Raw genomic sequence first — 8,290 nt, forward strand, 5'->3', positions numbered from 1 at the left:
CTACCATATACACACATATATTGCCATACATACACTATATACATATAAAAATGTGTAAAATATAAAATTTTACACACAACATATATGACCTAAAGTAAATAAGTGTTGTACCTATTTTTCACGCAGACGTGTGTGAGAATGCCCAGGTTAATGCTTTAATATAATCGATGAAAATAATCCACATATTATTATATATGCTACAAAAAACTGATTATATTAAACTAAGTCTTTACGCAACATATTTATATAGAAAGGTCAATCAAATTAAATCAATACATATATATATATGTTTTCATTTAAAATATTATTGCTAAATAATTGTATTGCTTCATTATTAATTTATAAGTTGCATACAATGGAAAAAACATGCAATAATAAACACCTAAATTAAACAATGTTGTACCTATTTTTCACATACTACTTGTGTGTGAAAATGCCCAGGTTAATGTTTAATATAATCGATGAAAAATAATCAAATCCATACATATAAAATTATATATATGCTACAAAAAACTGATTATATTAAACTAAGTCATTACGCAGCATTTATTTAGGTCTAAATACAATTTATTGAAGGAATTGATATATGCCAATAAAATGGTGTATTTTTAATTTCTTTCAATAAAATCATATATGACATATAAAAACAAACAAAAACATCAATATAAAACTCTAAGCGGTGGATCACTCGGCTCATGGGTCGATGAAGAACGCAGCAAACTGTGCGTCATCGTGTGAACTGCAGGACACATGAACATCGACATTTTGAACGCATATCGCAGTCCATGCTGTTATGTACTTTAATTAATTTTGAAGTGCTGCTTGGACTACATATGGTTGAGGGTTGTAAGACTATGCTAATTAAGTTGCTTAATAAATATTTTGTTTAATATACAAAATATTTAAAGCATATGGTATATTATTGGATATATATATTCATATATTCATAATATTAAGAGCATATAATACAATATATATATGAAATGAAACACACACATCATCTCATAAATATACAAACATAATATTCCTATATAAAATTGTATATGAGAGTGATGAAAAGAAGAAAATTTATACTTTCTTTTTTTTCACACAATTCATTTAATACTGAGGAATGTCTAGCATAAAATACATTTTATCTAGAATTGCCTCTTATTAATGTTGTGCGAATATAAATATAAAAAGAATATAAAAAGTATAAAAATGATTGGGACTATGAACTTTTTCTTCTTTTAAATGAATTTTAATGGGTAGTTGTGTTCTCATTTCACATAAAATATATATATATATATATGTATTAAATATATTAGAAATTTTAACACATTTCTAATAAATGAAAATATATTTATATTTATACAACCTCAACTCATATGGGACTACCCCCTGAATTTAAGCATATTAATTAGGGGAGGAAAAGAAACTAACAAGGATTTTCTTAGTAGCGGCGAGCGAAAAGAAAACAGTTCAGCACTAAGTCACTTTGTCTATATGGCAAATGTGAGATGCAGTGTATGGAACATCTATATTCTAGTATGAGAAATTAACGATTTAAGTCCTTCTTAAATGAGGCCATTTACCCATAGAGGGTGCCAGGCCCGTATAACGTTAATGATTACTAGATGATGATTTCCAAAGAGTCGTGTTGCTTGATAGTGCAGCACTAAGTGGGTGGTAAACTCCATCTAAAACTAAATATAACCATGAGACCGATAGTAAACAAGTACCGTGAGGGAAAGTTGAAAAGAACTCTGAATAGAGAGTTAAATAGTACGTGAAACTGCTTAGAGGTTAAGCCCGATGAACCTGAATATCCATTATGGGAAATTCATCATTATAATTATAATATTTAATAAATATTATTAATAATAGTGTGCATTTTTCCCATATAAGGACATTGTAATCTATTAGCATATACAAAAATTTATCATAAAATATGGCTTATAGTTTATTCAAATTATTATGGCTTGCCCATTGATAACATAGAATAAATGTCATTAAATTTGATAAAGTGCTGATAGATTGATATGAAATACAGTGTGTTAATTTTTCGAAATTATATAATGATATTTATATCTATGATATTTATATTTATTATAGGCACTTGTATGATTAACAATGCGAAAGATTCAGGATACCTTCGGGACCCGTCTTGAAACACGGACCAAGGAGTCTAACATATATGCAAGTCATTGGGATTTATTTTATAAACCTAATGGCGTAATTAACTTGACTACCAATACAAATGGGATTAGTTTTTAAATTATTTTATATAGTTTATTAATTCAATCCCGGGGCGCTCTATATAGTTATGTATAATAATATTTATATTATTTATACCTCTAACTGGAACGTACCTTGAGCATATATGCTGTGACCCGAAAGATGGTGAACTATACTTGATCAGGTTGAAGTCAGGGGAAACCCTGATGGAAGACCGAAACAGTTCTGACGTGCAAATCGATTGTCAGAATTGAGTATAGGGGCGAAAGACCAATCGAACCATCTAGTAGCTGGTTCCTTCCGAAGTTTCCCTCAGGATAGCTGGTGCATTTATATATTGCATAAAATAATCTTATCTGGTAAAGCGAATGATTAGAGGCCTTAGGGTCGAAACGATCTTAACCTATTCTCAAACTTTAAATGGGTAAGAACCTTAACTTTCTTGAAATGAAGTTTAAGGTTATGATATAATGTGCCCAGTGGGCCACTTTTGGTAAGCAGAACTGGCGCTGTGGGATGAACCAAACGTAATGTTACGGTGCCCAAATTAACAACTCATGCAGATACCATGAAAGGCGTTGGTTGCTTAAAACAGCAGGACGGTGGACATGGAAGTCGTAATCCGCTAAGGAGTGTGTAACAACTCACCTGCCGAAGCAACTAGCCCTTAAAATGGATGGCGCTTAAGTTGTATACCTATACATTACCGCTAAAGTAAATGATTCATATTTATATAAAAATATAAATTTTGAAACTTTAGTGAGTAGGAAGGTACAATGGTGTGCGTAGAAGTGTTTGGCGTAAGCCTGCATGGAGCCGCCATTGGTACAGATCTTGGTGGTAGTAGCAAATAATCGAATGAGACCTTGGAGGACTGAAGTGGAGAAGGGTTTCGTGTGAACAGTGGTTGATCACGAGTTAGTCGGTCCTAAGTTCAAGGCGAAAGCCGAAAATTTTCAAGTAAAAATATATATATATATACACAACATACATATTATTATTGATACACTTGAATAATTTTGAACGAAAGGGAATACGGTTCCAATTCCGTAACCTGTTGAGTATCCGTTTGTTATTAAATATGGGCCTTGTGCTCATCCTGGCAACAGGAACGACCATAAAGAAGCCGTCGAGAGATATCGGAAGAGTTTTCTTTTCTGTTTTATAGCCGTACTACCATGGAAGTCTTTCGCAGAGAGATATGGTAGATGGGCTAGAAGAGCATGACATATACTGTTGTGTCGATATTTTCTCCTCGGACCTTGAAAATTTATGGTGGGGACACGCAAACTTCTCAACAGGCCGTACCAATATCCGCAGCTGGTCTCCAAGGTGAAGAGTCTCTAGTCGATGGAATAATGTAGGTAAGGGAAGTCGGCAAATTAGATCCGTAACTTCGGGATAAGGATTGGCTCTGAAGATTGAGATAATCGGGCTTGATTGGGAAACAATAACATGGTTTATGTTCTCGTTCTGGGTAAATAGAATTTCGATTATTTTTAATGATCGTCATTTGTTCCCCGGATTGTTAGTTACGTAGCCAATTGTGGAACTTTCTTGCTAAAATTTTTAAGAATACTAATCTGGAGGGGTTAAACCTTTCAGTTTTAGCTCTTTTAAATTATAACGATTATCAATTAACAATCAATTCAGAACTGGCACGGACTTGGGGAATCCGACTGTCTAATTAAAACAAAGCATTGTGATGGCCCTAGCGGGTGTTGACACAATGTGATTTCTGCCCAGTGCTCTGAATGTCAACGTGAAGAAATTCAAGTAAGCGCGGGTCAACGGCGGGAGTAACTATGACTCTCTTAAGGTAGCCAAATGCCTCGTCATCTAATTAGTGACGCGCATGAATGGATTAACGAGATTCCTACTGTCCCTATCTACTATCTAGCGAAACCACAGCCAAGGGAACGGGCTTGGAATAATTAGCGGGGAAAGAAGACCCTTTTGAGCTTGACTCTAATCTGGCAGTGTAAGGAGACATAAGAGGTGTAGAATAAGTGGGAGATATTAGATTTCGGTTTAGTATCGCCAATGAAATACCACTACTCTTATTGTTTCCTTACTTACTTGATTAAATGGAACGTGTATCATTTCCTAGCCATTATACGGATATATTTTTATATATCTTATGGTATTGGGTTTTGATGCAAGCTTCTTGATCAAAGTATCATGAGTTTGTTATATAATTGCAAACAAATTCTAATAATGAGAGGATGCGCATTTATGTGTATTTTCAATTTATGAATTTGGTATAACTCCAATTACTCCGGTATGATCCAATTCAAGGACATTGCCAGGTAGGGAGTTTGACTGGGGCGGTACATCTCTCAAATAATAACGGAGGTGTCCCAAGGCCAGCTCAGTGCGGACAGAAACCACACATAGAGCAAAAGGGCAAAAGCTGACTTGATCTCGGTGTCCAGTACACACAGGGACAGCAAAAGCTCGGCCTATCGATCCTTTTGGTTTAAAGAGTTTTTAACAAGAGGTGTCAGAAAAGTTACCATAGGGATAACTGGCTTGTGGCGGCCAAGCGTTCATAGCGACGTCGCTTTTTGATCCTTCGATGTCGGCTCTTCCTATCATTGTGAAGCAAAATTCACCAAGCGTTGGATTGTTCACCCATGCAAGGGAACGTGAGCTGGGTTTAGACCGTCGTGAGACAGGTTAGTTTTACCCTACTAATGACAAAAACGTTGTTGCGACAGCATTCCTGCGTAGTACGAGAGGAACCGCAGGTACGGACCTATGGCACAATACTTGTTCGAGCGAACAGTGGTATGACGCTACGTCCGTTGGATTATGCCTGAACGCCTCTAAGGTCGTATCCGTGCTGGACTGCAATGATAAAAATGGGGCAATTTGCATTGTATGGCTTCTAAATCATTAAAAGTTTATATGCATTTATAAACGACAATGAATATGTGATGCCAATGTTATGAGTAACATAGTTAACTTTGGAGGATCTTCGATCACCTGGTGCCAATGCTAGTTACTTATTAAAACATTATTTAATACAATGACAAAGCCTAGAATCAATTGTAAACGACTTTTGTAACGGGCAAGGTGTTGTAAGTGGTTGAGCAGCTGCCATACTGCGATCCACTGAAGCTTATCCTTTGCTTGATGATTCGACGATATATATAATATGTTTATATATAAAAATATACGACTTCGCAATGGTTTTGTACATTGTGCATGTAGTATATATAATAATATATAATATATATATATATAGAGTCAATCGAGAATCATCAATAATGGTAGCCGGTGTTTCACTCACTGTTGGTGGTGGTGTGTGTATTCATTAAGGCCTGCCATTATTATTAATTATTATTATTTTTTTTTTATATATATTTAACCTATATATATTATAACCACCCACCTATATACTACAAAATATTATACATAATGGTGTCCCTATGTATAAAATTAATATATACTTGTCTCTTTGAGCATGCGAAAAGTCTTAAGTATATAATAACTCTATGTATATCACTTTGGAATGTGTACATAGAGTATCAGAAATGTTATAAACAAGAACGCGCATGCCAATTACTATATTCTAGTATAGTATTGGCTCGTGTAAATATATAATATATACAAGTCAATATATACTTGCCCCTTGGAGCATATGCGAAAAGTCTTAAGTATATATGTATCACTATGAAATGTGTACATAAGTATATCAGAAATGTTACAAACAAGCACACCCGCACGCCAATTTTACTATATTATAGTATTGGCATGTGTAAATATATACTTGCCCTTGACTTGAGCATATGCGAAAAGTCTTAAGTATATAATAACTCTATGTATCACTATGGAATGTGTACATAGTATATCAGAAATGTTACAAACAAGCACACCCGCACGCCAATTTTACTATATTATAGTATTGGCATGTGTAAATATATACTTGCCCTTGACTTGAGCTTATGCGAAAAGTCTTAAATATATAATAACTCTATGTATCACTATGGAATGTGTACATAGTATATCAGAAATGTTACAAACAAGCACACCCGCACGCCAATTTTACTATATTATAGTATTGGCATGCATAAATATATACTTGCCCTTGACTTGAGCATATGCGAAAAGTCTTAAGTATATAATAACTCTATGTATCACTATGAAATGTGTACATAGTAGTATATCAGAAATGTTACAAACAAGCACACCCGCACGCCAATTTTACTATATTATAGTATTGGCATGTGTAAATATATACTTGCCCTTGACTTGAGCATATGCGAAAAGTCTTAAGTATATAATAACTCTATGTATCACTATGGAATGTGTACATAGTATATCAGAAATGTTACAAACAAGCACACCCGCACGCCAATTTTACTATATTATAGTATTGGCATGCGTAAATATATACTTGCCCTTGACTTGAGCATATGCGAAAAGTCTTAAGTATATAATAACTCTATGTATCACTTTGGAATGTGTACATAGTATATCAGAAATGTTACAAACAAGCACACCCGCACGCCAATTTTACTATATTATAGTATTGGCATGTGTAAATATATATAAATGTACATACAAAGTATGCATTTATTAAGGAATACAAATGTTTCTTAAATGTATCACATGGTATTATAATAAATATAGTGTGTTTATTCATAATAAACACACTATAAATGTATTTATGTTTGGTTTGGAGGTGCATAAATACATATAATATATATGGGTTTTACTAAAGTCTGGTGGAATTTAAAGTAAGCCCATATATACAAATGGTGTCCCAAGGTATTATAATAAATATAGTGTGTTTATTCATAATAAACACACTATAAGTGTATTTATGTTTGGTTTGGAGGTGCATAAATACATATAATATATATGGGTTTTACTAAAGTCTGGTGGAATTTAAAGTAAGCCCATATATACAAATGGTGTCCCAAGGTATTATAATAAATATAGTGTGTTTATTCATTATAAACACACTATATATGAAGTAACCCATGTGTTAAAATAAATATAGTGTGTTTATTAATAATAAACACACTATATATGAAGTAACCCATGCATTAAAATACAGTGTGTTTATTCCAAATAAACACACTATAAACGTATTTAACCTATAGAGGTAAATGTCATTTTAGTCATATATTTTATATAAAATGCTACCGCATAAAGAAATAGTGGCACAAAACACCTATAGAGTCAGTGGTGTTCTCGCACCATGAAGAAAAATTTTCCTTCATAATATATACAAGTGTTTGTTCAAGCAACAGACACCATGTATATATAGGTGTTTTGTGCCACTACTTCTTTATGCTGTAGCATTTTATATGAAATGTATTACTAAAATAACATGCATTTGTATAGTTAAAATAAATATAGTGTGTTTATTCAAAATAAACACACTACATATGAAGTAGCTCATGCATTAAAATAAATATAGTGTGTTTATTCATAATAAACACACTATATATGAAATAACCTATGCATTAAAATATAGTGTGTTTATTCATTATAAACACACTATATATGAAGATACCCATGTGTTAAAATAAATATAGTGTGTTTATTCCAAATAAACACACTATAAATGTATTTATGTTTGGTTTGGAGGTGCATAAATACATGTTGAATTTAGTGGTACATTTTGAAAAAATGCTACCGCAGATAGAAGTAGTGGCACAAAACATACTTGTGGAGTGTGCTTCTGCACGAAGAAGTAAAATTACTTTTTCATATAAATTAATGTAGTGGCGGCATTAATAGTGCAGATGCATTTAGTATAGAATATATATGGGTTTTACTATAGTCTGGTTGAATTTAACGTAAGCCTATATATAAAAATGGTGTCCCAAGGTATTAAAATAAATATAGTGTGTTTATTCATAATAAACACACTATAATGTATTTATGTTTGGAGGTGCATAAATACATATAATATATATGGGTTTACTAAAGTCTGGTGGAATTTAAAGTAAGCCCATATATACAAATGGTGTCCCAAGGTATTAAAATAAATATAGTGTGTTTATTCGTAATAACACACTATAAATGTATTTATGTTTGGTTATGGAGGTGCACA

General features: G+C 32.9%; 2 non-coding genes across 2 annotated transcripts; both read left to right on the plus strand.

The window, feature by feature from the left end:
- The first annotated feature begins 668 nt into the window (after positions 1 to 668).
- Positions 669 to 847, plus strand: LOC115633604. The gene has a single exon (XR_003996374.1). It is a non-coding gene; the product is annotated as a 5.8S ribosomal RNA (ribosomal RNA).
- A 506-nt stretch (positions 848 to 1,353) lies between these two features.
- Positions 1,354 to 5,364, plus strand: LOC115633602. Its single transcript, XR_003996372.1, has one exon. It is a non-coding gene; the product is annotated as a large subunit ribosomal RNA (ribosomal RNA).
- Positions 5,365 to 8,290: the final 2,926 nt, after the last annotated feature.

Source organism: Scaptodrosophila lebanonensis, unplaced genomic scaffold (assembly GCF_003285725.1).
Source record: "Scaptodrosophila lebanonensis strain 11010-0011.00,11010-0021.00 unplaced genomic scaffold, SlebRS2 tig00001482-arrow-arrow-pilon, whole genome shotgun sequence".
NCBI lineage: Eukaryota > Metazoa > Arthropoda > Insecta > Diptera > Drosophilidae > Scaptodrosophila > Scaptodrosophila lebanonensis.